The 19,129-nt window shown below is 38.4% G+C and overlaps 1 long non-coding RNA gene and 1 other non-coding gene across 3 annotated transcripts in view; one reads left to right on the top strand and one right to left on the bottom strand.

The window, feature by feature from the left end:
- Nucleotides 1-19,129, top strand: part of LOC143680618 (uncharacterized) — a 275,278-nt gene that overhangs the window by 28,022 nt on the left and 228,127 nt on the right. The gene's annotated exons all lie outside the window — the stretch shown is intronic.
- Nucleotides 12,439-12,545, bottom strand: LOC143681846 (U6 spliceosomal RNA). The gene has a single exon (XR_013174902.1). It is a non-coding gene; the product is annotated as a U6 spliceosomal RNA (small nuclear RNA).

Here is a 19,129-nt window from a genome sequence, read left to right as displayed (position 1 = left end):
CATCTTTTCATGTGCTATTTGGACATTTGCAAATCTTTTTCTGAGAAACATCTATTCAAGTCTTTTACCCATTTTAAAATTGCATTGTTTGTTTTTTTGTTGTTAAGTTGAAGGATTTCTTTATATATTCTGGATATTAAATCCTTATCAGATATGTGATTTCCAAATATTTTCTTCCATTCTGTAGATTTCTTTTTACTTTCATAACAAAGTCCTTTTAGGTCCAAAATTTTTTAATTTTGAAAAGCTTTATGTTTCCTACTTACTCATTTTTTCTTGTTGCTTGTTCTTTGGGTATAAAGTTTAAGAAACCATTGCATAACACAAGGTCCTGAAGATAATTCCCTAGGTTTTCTTCTAAGAATTTTAAGGTACTGGTTCTTATATTTAGTTCTTTGATCTATTATGCTAGTTTGAACTTGTTATGTACCCCAGAAAAGCCATGTCCTTTTTCCTTATCCAATCTTGTGGGACAGCCATGTTTCTTTTAATCCTTATTCAATATTTTCCTGGAGATATGACACACCCAGTTGTGCATGGAACTTTTTGATTGGATTATTTCCATGGAGATGTGGTGCCCCCAATTGGAGATGTGACTCCACCCATTCAGCGTGGGTCTTGATTTGTTTACTGGAGTCCTTTAACAGGGGAGAAATTTTGGAGAAAACATAGTTGCTTGAGAGCCAACAGAGAGACAGACATTTGGAGATGCTTGGAGTGCTTACAGAGAGAGCAGACTCCTAGACACGGATGTTTGGAGATACAGACCCCAGCAGATGTTGCCATGTGCTTACCCATGAGATGCTAAGCAAGCCAGAACCCAGAGTTTTGTCCCAGATGAGCTAAGAGAAGGTCCACAGATGCTTAGGGGGTAAACCACTGGAATTAGAAGTGGAAGAAACAGAACTGGATATAAGGATGAGCAGACACCAGCCATGTGCCTTCCAATGTGACAGACATCAGCTTTTCTTGAGTCGAGGTATCTTTCTATGCATGCTGTTTTAGTTTGCAAGCAGCTGATATGCAGAACTGGAATGGCTTTTAAAGATAGGAATTTAACAAATTACAAGTTTACAGTTCTAAGTCTATAAAAATGTTCAAACTAAGGCTTCCAGGGAAAGATACTTTAACTCAAGGAGGATGATGGGTCAGGTACACCTCTGTCAGCTGGGTGCTCATGTAGCTGGCATCTACTGGTCCCTTGCTCCCAGGCTCTGTGCTTTCAGCCTCTGTTCTTATGGAGGTTTCTCACTTTGCTTCTCTGTGGCTTACTTTCATCTCTTGGCTTCCCTTGGCTCTCTCCAGGTTCTGGCTTGCTTAATATCTCATGGCGTTATCTGCTGGGCTCCAAGCATCTCCAAACATCCATGTCTCTGTTCTCCAACTGTTGGCAGCTGTGTCAGCTTTCTGTCTTTGTTGGCTCTGAAGTTTCTTGAAACATTCCCCCTTTAAAAAGAACTCCAGTGAACTCATCAAGACCCATCTTGAATGGGTGGAGTCATATCTCCATCTAATCAAAAGGTCACACCCACAATTGTGCATGCCATATCTCTGTGGTGATAATCTAATCAAAGATTTCCACCTACAATATTGAATCAGGATTAAAAGAAAGGGCTGTCCCCACAAGACTGAATCAGGATTAAAACATTGTTTTTCTGGGGTACATAATACTTTCAAACCAGAACAGATGCCTTAGAATGGACATTTTTATGGCCTTAGAATTATAAACTTGTAACTTAATAAATTCCCTTTTTAAAAGCTGTCCCATTTCTGATATATTGCATTCTGGCAGCATTTAGCAAGCCAAAACAAGCATTTTCAGTTGATTTTTGTATATGGTGTGAGATAGAGGTCCACCTTCACTCATTTGCATATGACTATCCATTTTCCCTTGGTTAAAGAGACAGTTCTTTCCCCACTGAGTAGACTTGGCACCCTCGACAAATATCAGTTGGCCACAGATATGAGAACTGTTCATTTGATTTCATTAGTCTATTTATCTGCTCTTGTGCTAGTACCATGCTATTTTGATTATTGTGACTTTGTAATGTGTTTTAAAATAAGGAAATATGAGTTCTCCCACTTCATTGTTTTTTTCAGGATACTCTTGGCTCTTCAGGGCCTTTATCCTTCCATGTAAATTTGATGAATGGTTTTTCCAGTTCTGCAAAGAAGGCTGTTGAAATTTTATTGGGATTGCATGCAACCTGTAAATCGCTTTAGGTAGACTAGAAATCTGAACAATATTTAGTCTTCCAGTCCATGAAACTTTTTTTGAGTATGTATTTGGTAGGGGTAAGTTGTATTAATTGGGTGTTCATACTGGAAGAATGGATAAGTAAAATGTGGTGGACTTATATATTAAGTACAATGTATAATTAGAACCAATGGAATAGTGCATACACAGCAATAGGGATAGATGGTAATATCACAGTGTTTAGTTAGAAAAAAGGAAAAGAGAATAAGATATATGACAGCATGATTTACTTAAAAAACTGCACATTTTAGACAAAAGTATCATTAAACAATACGATTGCATAGGGTAGGAATTATGGGGAATGGAAGGGGGTATGTGGATAAAAGAGACTAAGTATATAAGAGAGGAGATTTGCCTGAACAAAAAAAGATAGATGCTGTGAACTGTTTAGCATGCTTAACTCGCTTTTGTGTATCACACACACACACACACACACACACACACACACACACACTTATACTTACTACTCTTTAACCAAAGTAATAATCCTCTGTTGACTTTCTGACACTGATAATTTAAGGTTAAGTTTCATAACAATATGTCCAATATGCAGGCCATCTTCCACCACCCCCTGAAACTCTTGCCATTCCGGAACTGACCGTTCCTATCATACTTCCAAGACTGCTCTGGGGGTTACTTCTGCATTGGTTGCCTTTGATTTTTCTTTCTTTGTCTAGAGAAATTATATTCATCCTTTCAAGCCCAGTTCAAATATCTCTTCCTCTGTGAAGCCTTCCCCAATTCCCCAGAGGTATTTTCTTTTACATTGTTCCTGTCTTGATTTTGACTTTTAAATTGTATTGTAATAATATGTTTACCTTTCTGTCTTTCCCAATAGCCTCTGAGCTTCTCAAAGAACTGTAAGTTAAGTAGGATATCATTTTAATCCTCAGGAAAATGACAGGTTATTTTATGTGGTAGATTGAATTATGTACCTCATTTAGGTATATATATATATATATCTTTTAACTTTTTTATTGTATAGTATAAAATATATACAAAGCAAAGAAATAAAAAAGTAATAATTTTCAAAGCACTCTTCAACAAGTAGTTACAGGAAAGATCCCAGAGTTCGTCATAGGCTACCATACCATCTTCTCAGATTTTTCCTTCTAGCTGCTCCGGAATATAGGAGGCTAGAACTAATAAATTTTTTTTTTTTTTTACCACCACAATAGACTTTTTTCTTTCCTTTTTGTGAAAAATAACATATACACAAAAGCAATAAATTTCAAAGCACAGCACTTACAATTAGCTGTAGAACATATTTCAGAGTTTGACATGGGCTACGGTTCTACAATTTTAGGTTTTTACTTCTAGCTGTTCTAAGATACTGGAGACTAAAAAAGATACCAGTTTAATGATTCAGCAATCATACTCATTTGTTAAATCCTACCTTCTCTGTATAACTCCACCATCACCTTTGATCTTTCCGTCCCTCTCTTTAGGGGTGTTGGGCTATGGGCATTCTAACTTTTTCGTGTTGTAACGGTCTGTCACTAATACGAGTTAGGAAGATGGAACTATCTGACGTTCTGGAGAGGCTGAGCCCTCTGGGTTTCAGGACTTATCTGGTCCAGGGACCCATCTGGAGGTTGTAGGTTTCTGGAAAGTTGCACTAGTGCATGGAACCTTTTGTGGAATCATATATTGCCGTAGGTGTTCTTTAGGATTGGCTGGTGTAGTCCCGGTTGGGTTTTGGCAGGTTATGATAGGTAGCAATATTCAGTTAGGGATATTCTTAATCTTTTATTTAAATTCATTGTAAATAGGATCTCTTGAAGATGTTATTTTAGTTAAGGTGATGCCCAACTGTATAAGGGTGGACATTGATCCAGATTACTAGAGTCCTTTATAAGAAGAAATTCAGACATAGTGAAAGAAAGCCATGGGAGGAACCAAAATCCCAAAGTCAGTGGGACCTTGAAGAAAAAGAAGACCGCATCCTGGGACATGAGGCAGGGATACAAGTCAAGGAACCCCAAGAATCACCATCAGCCAGCACCATAACGCTACAGACTTTGGGGAGAAAGCATGCCTTGCTAATACCCAAGTTTTGAACTTCTCCTAGCATCAAAAATGTGAGCCCATAAATTCCTGTTGTTTAAGCTACCCCTTGTGTAGAAGATGTCATAGCAGACTGGCATACTAAGTTATTTGTTCAGATATTACTTCTATTGTCCACATATACAAATAGTTACTGAATGGTTTCAAAATGTTTGTGGAATTAAGTAACTAATGGGCTAGCAAATTCAGCCACAACCCTGATAAGTGAAATCTGTATTCAATTAAATCTCCAATGTTTTCTGGAATTGAATGTTGCTGTAAATCTGAGGCCACCCTGAACTTTCCCCCTTTGTGAGGTAATATTTTTGTCTAGCTGTCCAAAGTATTCCTTATTTATCTTTTATATCTAAGTGTTTTTCTAGGATATGTATTTGGAGTAAATTTTCTCTAGTACACAGTGTGCTCTTTCAATATGCATATTCATGTCCTCATTTATTTCAGGGATTATTCTATTATTATTATTATTTTTTAGTTCCTTTATTGGTTGTTACATTATTTGGTTTTCTTCTTCAAGGACTTCAATTATGTAAATGTTGGTTCTCTTTAATTGTTTCTATGTAATTTTTTCTCCAATCCTTTTATACTCTTTCACTTTTCTTATTTTTATCTTCTGACTCCTACTGTGTTTTCCTTCCGTGTCTCTTCTATCTTGTGCTCCTTCCAATTTGACTTCATGTCTCTATTAGATTTAGTTTTTTCCCATACTTCTTTCAGCTCACATTTTATCTCCTTGTCTTATCATCTCTTCCCAGAGTTCTTACACGTTTGCTTTGTGGGTGCCCTCGAAAGATGCAATTACTTTATTACGATTCTTGAAATTCATGGTGGCAATTGTGGTGATAATTTTCATCAGTTTCTTGAGAACTATTTTTCCTCTACTCAGTATTATTTGTTCATTGATAAGTTTCATAATTTTTTTTCACAATTTTCCTTTGGGTATATTTGTTTCAATGCTGTGCCAGGTCTCTTTTTTATTTCTTAACAGTGAATGAGTTAGATTTCATAGACCAACTGGCTGCAGGAGATTATTGCACGGAAAGAGAGGTAGGTCAAGATAGCCTGCTATTCCCATATTACTCAAAAGTGCTCTCCTCTGATGCTACAGAAAAATACTGTTTCTTCACATTTGAATTATCTGTGTGGTTATTTGGGTAGGTCCTCACCATCCCTACTTTTCTGGTTCATACCATTTCCAGGAAGGCTTCTGCCATAAGCCTTCCTCACCCCACTTCCCACACTCTTTTAACTCTTTGTTTTTTTTGAACTGTCAAGTGAGCTGTTCACCTTCAAAAAGTGAATTTTCCCCCCCAGGGTTTTCTAAGTTTTACTATAAGGGCCTTACACTGCCCTTCAAATTTCTTCTCTTTACTTCCTCCCACATGATTTTTGCTTAATCACAGCTGCCTTTGGCTGTTCTAATATGTTTTGAAATCTGCAGATTATATCTGTTGCCTGATCTCACTGAAAATAGAGGTTTTTTTCATTTGTGTTTTTGTGTTTTCTTTGTTGTTTGTATGATTTCCAGGAAGTTAAGAATACTGATTTATAAAGCTATGATTATTCTGGAATCCCTTTGGAAGCTACATTTAAAAAATCATCATTGCAGGTGACTCTCATGATCAAACAAGTTTGGAAAACACTTCGTACCATTTCCATTTGAGTGAAATCAAGTCAAAATAACATTAGGGAGAGTTTCTGAGAAGGTAGAAGCACCCGGAAATCTGGGTAAGTTTGGAGACAGGAGAACCATTGATGACAAGAGGGAAGATTGGTGTTTATGAGCTGGTTAGATATATATGAGCCAATTGTTCTGTTAACCATCATCTGGCAGAGCTCCTCCTGCATATGAGTCACTAAATAGTAAGACAGAGAGTGAAAATATGGGTTGAAATTGCCTGATTCCATTTCCAGGCTGTCTGTACCTACAGAAAATTCCTGTTTGGCTTTGTTTTCCAGAATGCTGGGCTTACATCATCACTTAATCCTGTGCATCTGGGGATAAAATTCTACAGCAAAAAGCTGATGTTCATATTTTGAATTGAGGGCAAGATAGTCTATGTTCAAATAACTATTGGTTCTTGGTTTTAACGTTCTAATTTAGCAAGTTGTAAAGGTTTCCAAGAGTCATTAGAGAGACTGAACTCACCTCTTGTACACGTCATAGATTTGTCTCAAGGGAAGAATAGGAAAACACAAAGGAATAACTTTGATGATATAAGCAAATTGTAGCTATGGGAATATCTTTGAGGCAATTTCTTAGTGAAATGCTGTTCACATTCCATAAAGCAATGCTCTAGCAATTCAGGCAAAAGCAGTTTTGGATTTTATAGCAGGCATAGAGACATGCAGGTGACTTTCTACTGACAGAAAATCATTTGACCAGTTGCTAGCACATTTTTATTCATTCAGAATATATTTCTTGAGGAACTATTATATTCTATATACAGAAGACAAATCAGAGGAAAAGATAAAAATGTCCCAGAGATTACTGAGCTTTCATTATGGTGGGGGAAACAGATAGCTGAGCATGAAGCAGTAAGAACATATAACAAAATACTAATTGTGATGGTTAAATTCATGTGTCGGCTTGGTCAGGTTATGTATCCTTCAATGTTGACTTCGTGTCTCTATTAGATTTAATTTTTTCCTGTACTTCTTTCAGCTCACATTTTATCTCCTCTTATTATCTCTTCCCAGAGTTCTTACAAGTTTGCTTTTTGGGTGCCCTCGAAAGATGCAATTACTTTATTAAGATTCTTGAAATTCATGGTGACAATTGTGGTTATAATTTTCATCAGTTTCTTGAGAGCTATTTTTATTCTACTTAGTATTATTTGTCCATTGATAAGTTTTGTATTTTTTCACACTTTTCCTTTGGGTAAGGAAAATCATCATAAGTTGATTGCATCTATGGCTGATTATATCTACAATCAACTGAGGAGATTGCCTTCAAGAATAAGAGGTGTCTCATCTAATCAGTTGAAATGTTTAAAAGGAGAAGCAATGATTTCAGCAGTCAGAAGGAGAATTTCCATCTCTACTTCAGCCAACCAGCTTTGCCTGGGAAAATCATCAAAAACTTTCATCAGAGTTCCAGGTTTGTGGTCTGATCTACGGGATTTGACTTGCCCAAACCTATAGTCACATGAAGCAATTCCTATGAAAAAGCTCGTAATTTATGCCTTCTATTAGTTCTTTTTCCCTAGAGAACCCTAGGGAACCTTGAGAAACAGAAGCTTAAGGTTGAGATTTCAAAATTGGTTCTTGGGTTTTGGAACTGGTTTTCTAACCTTATTAGATTCAAAGCCATTAATGACTCTATTTCCTGGTTTTCTAACCTTATTACATTCAAAGCCATTAATGACTCTATTTCCAACAATCAGGATTGCACTGATAGTTCATGGCAATAGAGATAGGCAAAATACTCCCTCTGGATATGGCTACTCAAATGCTTATAAGAAGAAAGACCCTGGTGAGAGTGTTTTTGACACCTTAACAGAGTTTTCGAGTTAAAAAGTTTGATATTGTTGGCTGGTTGTTCCTAAATACAATCAAGTTGGATATAGTTATGAAAGAAAGAATGAGCTCAGGGCTTCAAATTCCCAACTTAAATGCCCCATGAAGGACTTAAAAGTGTCTATGTGTACCTTGAAAGAAAATCTTATTTTGTATAGCCACAGACTTGAGATTTATGAAAACCAGACCCAGAGTCTCATTTTTTTTCCACTGTGAGGGAACAAGTGAATAAGTCCTGGTCTATATTAGGGTATGCTGTACATTATGGGCTAGCATGGCTGACAGTAGAAGGAGTAACCTTAGACCTCATTGTCCCTGTCTGCATAGGACATCTTGATGGGAAGTTAAATAAGGAGTGGCTACCCTCAGAAGTATGTAATTTTACCATTAAGCTTCAAAATGAGAGCCTTTTCAAATCACAAAATTCCTCCCACAGATCTGGACATATGTCTCCCCCAGGGGTGGCTATGGATCTGTGGGCAATGTGTATGGCCCTATTTACCTTATAATTGGATCGACACTACACATGGGGACAGACATATGTTCCTACCACATTAAATAATTCTTTACCATAAACTCTTAGCAATTGGAAAATGGTTAAATCCAAATAATAAGTAAAGTATGCCTCATGGTACTTTTATCCTTTAGCTATTTTTGCCTCAGGGGACGCTCTGATGGTCACTGAAAAGCACATAACAGCATTAGCTAATCATACTGCTCATGTGCTTAATAAATATAAGTTGGCAATATCATTGTTAAATGAGATCACCCATTATGGAAAGTAGTCTTACAAAAAATAGAATGGCTTTAAACATTTAGATTGTGGTACAAGTGGGACCTGTGCCCTTTAGATATACAATTTGTGTCTGTATTCCTGATCATTCACATAATATTCCACAAACTTTATAAAATATTACACAAACATATGTAAAATCATATCATCAATTATCTATCAATTCCCTTTCTACTTGGTTTAATTCTCCCACTCAGCCTTGGTGGCATTTCTTCCAGGATTATCTGCCTTATGTGTTGCATTGTTACTATTCTCTGTTGTCTTTTATATTGTTGTTGTGGTATATGGATACGATCTATCCTATAGTCGATAGCAACCTGTTTCATGCGGGGTGGATTATCGTGGCCCAGAGCCCAGGCCCCTCCTAAAGGGGAATGAAATCCCAAGCATGTAATAGCCAGTGTGACCAGGACAAAGGTCAAGAAAGAAATCAACCTTCTTAGAGGGAAAAGAATGTAATCACAGATTTAAAGGGTGGAAGTGGAATGATACTGATTGAATCTATGTCTTAAAAATTAATGTGAGTATAAAAATGGTCTTTTTTTCATAAAACATCAAATCTTTAGCTCCTTTAATGATTATACTAGAAGCCCAATGTCCTCATACTATATGGAATCTCTTTGTTCTAAAATCATATACATATTAACCCTGATACTCCTGTCCCTTTGTGGAGCATTACTGTTCTGGACCACTGTCAACAGAGACCCTCGCCTGTTTGTAAGTCCTAATAAACCTATATAAATTTCAGTGCCTGGTGTCTTTTTGTCCTTGCAGCAGCACTGGCTCATGCTCTTTACAAACTTGGTCTGGGCCCAAATACTTGCACAAAACTATGTCATTGGCTAGTAGATCATCAGGTACACAGAAGTACAATAGATGGGTAGTCTACTAAATTATTACCTTTTCTGTATAAAAAGAAGAGTTCTAGGTCAAGTGAACAAAAGTCTAACTTAAATTACAAAAACATAGAATCACTGCTCCTTAATCAATTCCCAGACTTGAGAGTGTTAACAGATCCAGAGCCCCTTGAATGAAGGGAAGGCTGGGTCCTCTTGGAGAAGAACCCCGCTACACTGCAAAAAATTAATATTGTTACTTTTCCTCCCAGCCATCCCCAAGGAGAACTACAACCTTTGCCAGGGTTACTGCATTGGGGAAAAGGAAATTACCAGACATTTGGGGGATTATTAGACACATACTTGAAAGTGATGTTAATTCCAAGAGAATCAAAATGACACTGTGGTCTACCAGTCAGAGTAGCAGCTTGTGGAGGTCATGTGATCAATGGAGTTTTAGCTGAGGTCCATCTCACAGTGGGCCCAGTGTGCCCCTGGACCCATTCTGTGGTTATTTTCCCAGTTCCAGAGTGCATAGTTGGAATAGACATACTCGTTCACTGGCAGAACCCCCATCTGAAGCATGGAGGGAGGCCTCTTCTGATAGGAAAGTCCAAATAGCCACTAGAATTGTCTCTACCTAGAAAAATAGTAAATCAAAAGCAATACTATACTCCTGGATGGATTTGGAGATTAGTGCCACCATCAAGGACTTGAAGGATACAGGGATGATGATTCCCACCATGTGCCCATTCACACTCCTATTTGGCCTGTGCAGAAAACAGATGGATCTTAGAGGTTGTCAGTGGATTATCATAAACTTAAACAGGTAGTGACTCTAATTGCATTGCTTTTGCAGATGTGGTACCATCGCTTCAGCCATCAACACATCTCCTGGCACCTGGTACACAGCTATTGATCCAACAAATGCTTTTTTTCTTCTCAATTTCTGTGAGTAAAAACAACCAGAAACAGTTTGCTTTCAGCTGGTAAGTTCAGCAATACACTGTCACTATTCTACATCAGGTGGATATCAACTTTGTAACCCTAGGTCATAATCTTGTCTGCAGGGAATTTGATCATCTCTCCTTTAAACAAGATATTATTCTTGTCCATTTTAGTGATATCATGTTGATTGGACCTAGTGAGCAAGAAGTACTCTAGACTTATTGGTAAGGCATTTCCATATCAGAGAATAGGAGATAAATCCAATAAAAATACAGGGAGATAACAATTTGTCATTTGGGTGTGCTATTCCACCCCTTTTTGGTGCCCCCCAAAATGTAATAATTTTGAGTGGGAATGGAAGAAGAGGAGGTTCTGCAACAGGTACAGGCTGTGTACAAACTGCTCTTCCACTTGGCCATATGATCCAGCTGATCCAATGGTGCTGTAAGTGTCAGGAGGAAATAGAGATGTGATCTGAAGCCTTTGGCAGGCCCCCATAAGAAGATCACAGGGCAGACCAATAGGATTTTGGAGAAAATCCCTGCCATCCTCTGCAGATAACTGCTCTTCTTTTAAGAAATAGATTTTGGTCCTTTGTAGAGACTGAATGCTTAACCATGGGCCACCAAGTTACCATGAATGCTGACTTATCCATTATGAACTGTGTGCTATTTGACTCATAAAATGCACAGCAGCACTCCATCATAAAATGGATGTGATATGTATGAAATAGGGCTTGAGAGGGTCCTGAAGGCCTAAGTAAATTACACTAGGAAGTGGCCCAAATGCCCATGGCCACCACATCTGCCACATTATCTTCTTGTTACCAATCCACAGTTATGGTGTTTGGGGGAATTCCTTTCTATTAATTGACTGGGCCTGGCTTATAGCTGGTTCTTCACAATACGCAGGTACTGTGTATTGTGAAGAAGGTATCTGAAAAGTATCTGAAAATGGGCAGCTGCAGTCCCTTTTGGGAACATCCCTGAAGGACAATGATGAAGGGAAATCCTCCCCCAGGGGGTAGAGCTTTGAGCAGTATACCTGATTATTTATTTTGTTTGAAAGGAGAAATGGTCAGAGGTGTGCTTGTATACTGATTCATGGGCTGTTGCCATTGGTTTGGCTGGATGGTCAGGGACTTAAAGAGAATATGATTGGAAAATTGGCAACAAAGTGTTCTTGGGAGGGTATATGGATAGACCTTTCTGAGTGGGCAAAAAACATGTGCCCCACTGAATGTTCACCATGATATGACTTTAGCAGATGAATATTTTAATAATCAGGTGGATAAGATGACCTGTTTTGTGAATTTCAGCTGGCCTCTTCTCCAAGCCACTCCTCTCATTGCCCAATGGGCTTATGGACAAAGTGGCTATGTTGGTATGGATAGAGGTTATGTATGGGTTAAGCAATATGGACTTAAACTCACCAAGGCCAATCTGGCTACTGACAGATGAATCTCCAATCTGCGAGCAGAAAAGTCTAATACTTAGTCTCATATATAGCATTTTCCCTAATGTTATCAGCCTGCTACCTGGTGGCAGGCTGGTTTTATTGGACTGCTTCCATCATGGAAAGGGCAGCATTTTTTTTTTTCCTAACTGGAATAGACACATCCGCAGATATGGGTTTGACTTTTGTGCTAGCAATACCTTTTTCAAAAATACCATCCATGGACTTACAGGATGCCTTATACACTGTTATGGCATTCCACACAGCATTGTTTCTGATCAAAGAACCTACTTTGCAGCAAATGAAATATGGGAATGAGTACATGCTCATGGAATCACCGATCTTGCCATGCTCCCAATGACCATTGATAAAATGATGGAATGGCCTTTTGATGAGTCAGTTACAGCATCAACTGGGTGGCAATACCTTGAGGGGTTGGGGCACTGTTCTCCAGGAGATTGTATATGCTCTAAATCAGCCATCACTCTATGGTGCTGTTTCTCCCATAGCAAGAATTCAAGGGCTAGAAATGGGAGTGATACCACTCCACCACTCACTATTTTTTTTTTTAATATGAACACTTCATGAATTTGTATGTCATCCTTGTGCAGGGGCCATGCTACTCTTCTCTGTATTGTTCCAACTTTAGTATATGTGGTGCTGAAGCGAGCACCCACCACTCACTATTACCCTTAGTGTTCCCCTAGGAAAATTTTTACCTCCTGTTCCCGAAACCTTAAGCTTTTGTTTGTCTACAGATCCTAGTTTCCAAAGGAAGAGTGCTTCCACCAGCAGATATAATGATTTCATTGAACTGGAAGTAAAGATTATCACCCAGGCACTTTGGATTCTCATACCTATGAATCAACAGCAAAGAAGTGAATTTCTGTGCTGGCTGGGCTGATTGATCCTGACTGTCAAGGGGAAATAGGACTGTAACTACACAATAGAAGTAAAGAAGAGTTTTGGAATACAGGAGATCCCTTAGGCTCTGTCCTAGTATTACCATGCCCTGTGATCAAAGTCAACAGAAAACTGCAGTAACTCCATCCAGGCAGACTACAAATGTCTCAGAAATTTCACAAGCAAACATTTGGGTCATCCCGTGTGCTGGTTTGAAATTGTTGTGTATCCCAGAAAAGCCACATTCTTTAATCCTGTTCCAATACTGTTGGGTGGGATCTTTTTTATTAAATTGTTTTCATGGAGGAGTGCAAGGATAGTTCAGTGGTAGAATTCTCATCTGCCATGTGGGAGACCCAGGTTCAGTTGCTGACTTATGCACTTCCCCCCAAAACAAACAAACAAAAACCCAACCAAACAAAAATCCAACAAAATGGTGCTGCTATAACAGGATACTCACATGGAAAAAGAATGAAATGTGACCCCCACCATACAGCATACAAAAAATATATTTTCATGGATATGGGCCCACCCAATTGTTGGTGAGACCTTTTGATTAGGTGGTTTCCATTGAGATGTGTTTCTACCCATTCAAGGTGGGTCATTTACTGATCCTTTAAGAGGGAGCCATTTCAGAAAAAGCTTCAGAGCTAATATAGACAGAAACCGTTTGAGATGCAGAAAGAAAATGCCACTCCGTGAAGTTGTTTGAAACCAGAAGCCAAAGGACCAGCAGACACCAGCTATGTGCTTTCCCAGATTACCCTTCCTTGAGCCAAGATGCCTTTCTCTGGATGCCTTGGTTAGGACATATTAATGGTTTAGAACAGTAAACTTATAACTTAATAAATTCCCTTTATGAAAGCCACCCCATTTCTGATAAGTGCATTTCTGTCAGCATTAACAAACTAAAAGAGATGTTGGTACCAGAGAAGTATGGATGCTGCCATTTTCAAATACCAAACATGTTGGTACAGATATTTACATGGGTAAGGGGAAAATTCTGGAAGAATCACGATATACTTGAAAGGAAAGGCCCATCGAAGAGACTGTTTGTAGAAATATGAACACTAAAAGTGCTTCCAAGGAGGCCTTTAACAGAAATAATTCATGTAATTGCAAACAGGGAAGGTGATTCTTGTTTTAAAGTGGCAGAGAGTTTGGCAAAATTAAGCGCTGGTATTGGATGGAAGGCAGAATTTGAGGGTGGTGAACTTGAACTGACAAGTTTCTTGTGAACTTCATAAATGGAACAACTGCCAGTCTGGATGAAAAGAGACAAAAAAAGGGGCAAATTGAAGGAAAAATTACTTCAAAGGTAGAACCATGGAAGCTAAAATCTGAAGCTGAGAAATCTCAGGCAAGGAAAGTGGACCCACTCATCCACTTGGAGAGTGTGAGTTGCCCCAAAGACAGAACGTAGGCCTTCTACCTCAATTTTTAGGTAGAGTTTTAGTACCCCAGACCTCACGGAGGGTGGAGCAAATTCCTTGGGAATTGGGGAGAGCCCAGTGTTCTAAGGGGGTTGAGCATGCGCACCAGAGATGAAAGAGAGTCTGAGTGCTGCCCTGATGCTTGGAGAGGATGGAGCTGAAACAAAGGCAGTCTCCCAAAAGTTACCCAAGGTTCCAACCCTCACCAGGGTTTGGAGATGACAACAGGGCTGCTGTGTAGGCCCTTGGAAAAGGTGGGACTGCTGCTTTCTAAAGCCCTGAGGACAAATGACTCTCAGATTTTGAAATGTAATGAAGTTTACCCTACAGATTTTTGGAAATATTTGAGTCCAGTGAGCACTGTTTGCCTTCCCATCTCTCCATGTGGCAATGTGATTGTCTATCCTATGACTGTTTGTCATGGTCAGGTTCATGTGTCAACTTGGCCAAGTGGTGGTACCTGTTTGTCTGGTTGGGCAAGTGCTGGCCTGTCTGTTGCGACGAGGACATTTCAGAGTTAAATCATGATCATGTCAGCTGCACCCACAGCTGATTCCATTTGTAATCAGCCAAGGGGAGTGTCTTCTGCAATGAGTGATTCTTATTCTAATCACTGGAAAAGCCTTTTAAGGAGGATTCAGAAGAGACAGGCTCTCTTCCTGCTTCAGCTGGTGAGCCTCTCCTGTGGAGTTCAACCAGACCCTCCATTGAAATCATCAGCTTCACAGGCTGCCCTTTGGATTTTGGACCCTGCATTCCCACGGTTACATGAGACACTTTTATAAATTTTATATTTGTGTTTCCTGTTGATTCTGTTTCTCTAGAGAACCCTAACTAAACACTGTTCCTCCTTTGTATATTGACAGCAGATAACTTGTTTGAGTTTTACAGGTCCAGAGTTAGAGGAGAATTTTGCCTGAGGGCAGACCATGCCTGTAGCTGACCTTGATGAGATTTTGTACTGGTTTTGACTTTGTATTTTACTGAAGTGACTTAAGCCTTTGTAATAATGTAATGGAATGAATGCATTTTGTATATGAAAAGAACGTGCATTTTGGTGGTCCAAAAGGATGGAATGTGCCAGTTTGAAATTGTTGTGTACACCAGAAAAGCCATGTTCTTTAATTGTGATTCAATATTTTTGGGTAGGATCTTCTTTTTTTTTAATTTGCCTGTTACTCACATTTTAAAAATTGATATATATTATATATTCACATACCATGTAATCCTCAAAAGTATACAATCACGATATCATCATATAGATGTATGTTTATCATCACAATGGACTTTTTTTCTTTTTTGTGAAAAATAACATATATACAAAAAAATAATAAATTTCAAAGTATATTACAACAATTAGTTGTAGAACAGATTTCAGAGTTTGGTATGGGTTACAATTCCACAATTTTAGGTTTCACTCCTAGCCTCTAAGGTACTGGAGACTAAAAGAAATATCAATATAATGATTCAGCACTCATACTCATTTGTTAAACCCTACCTTCTCTGCATAACTCCACCATCACCATTACTCTTTCTCCCATTCTTTAGAGGTATTTAGGCTGTGCCCATTCTAACTTTTTCATGTTGGAAGGGGCTTTTGATAATATGGGATAAGAGGATGGAACTAGTTGATGTTCTGGAGAGGCTGTCCTTCTGCATTTCAGGACTTACCTGGTCCAGGGACCCATCTGCAGGTTGTGGGTTTCTGGAAAATTACCCTAGTACATGGAACCATTGTGGAATCTTATACAATACCTAGGTGCTCTTTAGGATAGACAGGAATGGTTTTGGTTGGGGTTTGGCAAGCTATAGTAGGTAGCAACGTCTAACTGAAGCTTGCATAGGAGTGATCTCCAGAGTAGCCTCTCCATTCTATTTGAACTCTATCAGTCACTGATACCTTACTTTTTACACTTCTTTCCCCTTTTTGGGTGGCATTGTTGATCCCACAGTGTCAGGGCCAGAATTATCCCTGGGAGTCATCTCCTATGCCACCAGAGAGAATTTCACCCCTGAGTGTCATGTCCACATAGAGAAGAGAGCAATGATTTCACTTGCTGAGTTAGGATTAGAGAGAGGCCACATCTGAGCAACAAAAGAGGTCTTCTGGAAGTAACTCTTAGGCATAACCATAGGTAGACTAAGCTTCTCTGCTACACACATAAGCCTCACAAAAGCAAGTGTCAAGATTAAGGACTTAACCTTGATTTGGGTGTCTGGGTGAGATCTTTTTGATTAAACTGTTTCCATGGAGATGTGACTTATGGGTGGAAAATTTTAATTAGGCATTTACCATGTCTGCCCATTCAAGGGGGGGTCACTTACTGAAGACCTTTAAGAGACAACTACTTTGGAAAACATTTCTCTGTCTGCCCACACAGACAGAGAACTTTGGAGATGTAGAAAGAAAACACCCCTGGGGAAGCTGTTTGAAACCAGGAACCAGAGGACCAGTAGATGCCAGCCTTGTACCTTTCAAGATAGGCCTTTCTTGAGTAAAGGTTTCTTTCTTTATGGCCGTAGAACTATAAACTTATAACTTAATAAATTTCCTTTATAAAAGCTAACCCATTTCTGGTATATTCTATTTCTAGCAGCATTAACAAATTAAAACACCCCATCAGGCAGAGAACCATATCTAGCTGAGGTACTTGCTGATGGTAAAGGACTATGGATTGGGTAATGGAAGAAGGTAGTTATATTCACATGTTATGATTCCTGACCTATTACAGAAGCAAGGATTGTAATGGTTATAGGTATTTCCTCCTTATTTTGTTATGAGTATGGTTGTATATATACATAAAGGAAATATTTTTTTTTCTTCCCTATCTTTCCCTTTATCATGTGACATACGCTTTATTTACTTCATGTCATAGTATTTAAGTTATCGGATGTCAAGTTTGTGAATGAACATTGCGTAAGGATTTGCATCCTATTCCAGGGAGAGTTAGTGTGTTTCTTGATGTACACAGGTAGCTGAGTATTGTTAGTTGAAAATGTGAATGTTGCTGTTTTTATTTAGGGAATAAGTATGGTTTAAGAATATGTGTATGCTTTCCAAGTTGACAAGGAGTGGATTTTGATGCTTAAGCTCATGTGCCAACTTAGCCAGGTTATGGTGTCCAGTTGTTTGGTTAAGCAAGCAGTGGCCTGAGTGTTACTGTGAGGTTATTTCATAGATGTAAATCATTAGTAAGTTGATTGCATATAGGGCGAGTTGTATGTACAATCCACTGAGGAGACTGCTTTCAACAATGAGAGAAAGCTCTCATTCCATCAGTTGAAGGCTTTAAAAGAAGCAGTGATAAATTCAGGAGTTGGAAGGAAGAATTTCCATCTCTACTTCAGCCAGCCAGCTTCTCCTAAGGAATTCATTGAACATCTTAGTCAGAGCTCCCAGCTACTAGCCTGGCCTACAGAATTTAGACTTACCCATTCCTGCTATCATATGAGCTAATTCCTATTAAAAATTTCATAATATTTACATTATGTATATATATATATAAATCTTCTGTCAGTTCTGTTTCCTTAGAGAACACTTACTAATACATTAGTTCTTGATTAAATGATCATGAGATTTCTTTATATTAGGGTCAATGTTTTATTTCAATTATGGTTTTTATCTATAAATATCTAATTTGCTAAAAAATCTTTCTGATACCCATCTAATTTGCAAAGAAAGGTGTTCTTCTCTCTTAAAGACTGAGAAAATGTGAACATATTTATGGGAAGGAGCACTAACAAAATCAGGTGTCTATTGTTATGTACAAACTGACTAGTACAGGTCCTAATTGCTGTGGTTTTTTCAGATAAGAACCAATTTTTTTCATGGTTTTGGGTATGAGAGTTTGAAGACACTTGCATCCTCAAACATGTTTGATATGTCTCAAACATCACCCACAATTTCTTAATTTGGCTTGACCACTTCTTCACTTCCTTTGGTGCTTCATCCCTCAGAATGGAGTGGGAGGTAGGAGGAGGAGGAATGATGCTATTATGTGCTGTTGCCTGGGGGCTGTTTGTATATAAAAATGGCAAACTGAAATTGTTGGAATGGGGCTTGCATCCAAATGGGAAGGCAATGGCTGATTTTTTGTTGTTGCTGTTCATGAAAACATAGAATGGAAGACTCTGTGGTGTAAGGGGTCCTTGATTTTCCACATGTCAGTAGAAATCCATGATTCTGCTCTAAGATATGAAACATTCCTTCACATATCTGGCTCTATTTGAGCAGGCTAAGAACTTGAAATGTGTTTCACTTCTTTGGATAGTTCCATATAAATTAGGCACAAAGGACTTTCCTGAAATATGTACACTAAAAGAGTAACTGATCGCTCAAAAAAGGGAATCTAACTAAAATTTTAGCAAGAGATTCAACTAAGCAGAGAGGAAGCATTAAATTGGTGTAAATTGGTGAGGCACTTGGTGAAGTGTCATTCGTTTAGGTGAATCATTCACATTCAGATGACTTTTTCCTATAGATGACATGTAAATAACGAATGGAATTTATGCAGCATGCCCACATGGTGAATTTTTATAATTTTTTTTTTTGGGTGTTAATCGCAAACTTACTCCCTTTCAAATCTAAGCCCTGTTAGATTTTAATTTGCTTTAAGAGGGATGAGAGAGCATCTCAAAAACAGGAATCTGGTTAAAATTTACCCAATTACCAAACAGTCTTGATTTCTATAGCGTTGAAATTTATGTCAGAAAAGAGAATTACATATTCTTTGTGAAAGATTGAAAAGTAAGAGAAAAATATTCTCACCATTCAATGGTTCACTCTCTGGCAAGGGTGTCATTATCTCCTTAAATAATATAATCCCAAAAGGATATGGGAAGTTACTGTACACAAATTCCCTATCTCTGCTAAACTGAAGCAATCAGTCAGGAAACTTGGTTCTTTTAGAAATACTGGTTC

This window comes from Tamandua tetradactyla, chromosome 4 (genome assembly GCF_023851605.1).
Source record: "Tamandua tetradactyla isolate mTamTet1 chromosome 4, mTamTet1.pri, whole genome shotgun sequence".
NCBI classification, from domain to species: domain Eukaryota; kingdom Metazoa; phylum Chordata; class Mammalia; order Pilosa; family Myrmecophagidae; genus Tamandua; species Tamandua tetradactyla.
Note: the sequence above shows the minus strand (reverse complement) of the source record. Positions and strands in the feature narration are given on the sequence as shown.